This window comes from Vidua chalybeata, chromosome 22 (genome assembly GCF_026979565.1).
Source record: "Vidua chalybeata isolate OUT-0048 chromosome 22, bVidCha1 merged haplotype, whole genome shotgun sequence".
Lineage (NCBI taxonomy): Eukaryota > Metazoa > Chordata > Aves > Passeriformes > Viduidae > Vidua > Vidua chalybeata.
The window spans coordinates 6,706,499-6,708,868 of record NC_071551.1 but is presented as its reverse complement, the minus strand read 5'-3'; positions in this window follow the sequence as shown (position 1 = coordinate 6,708,868).

Below are 2,370 nucleotides of genomic sequence, written 5' to 3'. Positions count from 1 at the left end.
ATCCCTGGATTGGGGCCCATCCCCCCATAAATCCCTGGATTTGGGGCCCATCCCCCCATAAATCCCTGGATTTGGGGTCCATCCCCCCCCCCCCATAAATCCCTGGATTGGGGCCCATCCCTCCCCCCATAAATCCCTTGAGAGGGAGAATTCCTGGGATTTCACAGCTGGAATTCCTTTGGGGATTTTTGTCCCCCTTTTTTGGCAGAAATGTGCAGAAAAGCCCCATGAATTTCTTTTATCAGGAGAATTGAGGAATTTTCCCGTTAATTTGAGGAATTTTGGGCACTTTTGTCCTGGTGGAAGTGTGGGGGAATTCCCTTGAGAGGGAGAATTCCTGGCAAAATTCCGTTTTCAGGGATTGCAGGAGCAGATCCGGCTTCTTCCGGGGGCCTTGGATGGAAAAAGGGAAACAATTCCCAGATTTCCTCTCTCCGGCCATAAAAGCAGCCTCTGATCCCTCTGGGCTCCAAAACTTTGGGAATTCTCCAGGGAATTCTCCAGGGAATTATCAGGGAATTACCCAGGGATTTATCCAGGGAATGACCCAGGGATTTATTCAGGGAATTATCCTGGGATTTATCCAGGGATTTATCCAGGGAATGACCCACGGAATTCTCCAGGGATTTATCCAGAGATTTATGCAGGGAATTCTCCAGGGATTTATGCAGGGAATTCTCCAGGGAATTATCCTGGGATTTATCCAGGGAATGACCCAGGGATTTATCCAGAGATTCATCCAGAGATTTATCCAGGGAATTCTCCAGGGATTTATCCAGGGAATTCTCCAGGGAATGATCCAGGGATTTATCCAGGGAATTCTCCAGGAATTTATCCAGGGAATTCTCCAGGGATTTATCCAGGGATTTATCCAGGGATTTATCCAGAGATTTATCCATGGAATTCTCCAGGGATTCATCCAGGGAATTATCCAGGGAATGTTGGTGAATTCCCTCCCCTGTCCCCTCTGGAATTCCCTTTTCCAGCCTCTCCAGAGCTCCCTCTGCTGCCGCTCTGCTCCCAAAGGCTTGGGAAAAGGGGAAACAAAGCCGAGTTTGGGTGGGAATAAAGCCGAGTTTGGGTGGAAACAAAGCCGAGCTTTGGGTGGGAATAAAGCCGAGCTTTGGGCGGGAATAAAGCCGAGTTTGGGTGGAAATAAAGCCGAGCTTTGGGTGGGAATAAAGCCGAGCTTTGGGTGGGAATAAAGCCGAGCTTTGGGCGGGAATAAAGCCGAGTTAGGGTGGGAATAAAGCCGAGCTTTGGGTGGAAATAAAGCCGAGCTTTGGGCGGGAATAAAGCCGAGCTTTGGGTGGAATTCCGTGGCTTTTTTTTGGGATGTTGTTCCCAATCCCGGATCCGGATCTCTGCTCCTGGAGGGAGGAATTTTGATGCCCCAAAAACGGGATTTTTTTTCTTCCCCCCCTTTTTTTCCTTTCCCAATCCTTGTCCAGGGGAACATTCCCAGAGCTCCCAGGCCAGAATCCAGGGATCATCCAGGAGAGGTTTAAATCCACGTGCAATTCCTCTGAAATCCCGGGAATTTCCATGGATTTCCACGAGCGGCTGGTCCTGGATTATCCATAATTATCCCTAATTATCTGTAATTATCCATAATTATCAATACAGATGTTGGCGCTGCCATCTCCACAGGGAGTCAGCCCAAAAAAACTTCCCAAACCTGCTGGAATTACATCAAAAATCTTGGAATATCCTCAGCGGGAAGGGCCCGCAGGGATCAGAAATGCCCAAATCCCACCTGGGAGCGTTCTCCAGGATTTTTTTTTCCCGTTTTTCCAGAGCTCTGACCATCCCCTGGATGAGCTCCACTCCCTTTTTTTTCCCCGGTTTTCCTTGGAAGAAGCCGCACAGGAAAATCCCTGTGGCACAGGAGGAGCTTCCCAAGGGAATCTTTGGGTGGGAGCAGGGATGGGGTTGGGAATGACCCAGCCGGGGCCGCTGGAAAACCGAGGGAAAAGCAGGAGAGGTGGGAAAAGCAGGAGAGGTGGGAAAAGCAGGAATGTGGGAAAAGGAGATCTGGGAAAAGCTGGAGAGGTGGGAAAAGGAGATCTGGGAAAAGCTGGAGTGGTGGGAAAAGGAGATTTGGGAAAAGCAGGAGAGGTGGGAAAAGCAGAAGAGGTGGGAAAAGCAGGAATGTGGGAAAAGGAGATTTGGGAAAAGGAGATGTGGGAAAAGCAGGAAATGTGGGAAAAGCAGAGGTGGGAAAAGGAGATTTGGGAAAAGCAGGAGAGGTGGGAAAAGCAGGAATGCGGGGAAAGGAGATTCGGGAAAAGGAGATGTGGGAAAAGCAGGAGCTGTGGCCGCCACTCCCACTCCTGGAAATCAGGATATCCCGGGAAATCCCTGCTCCCG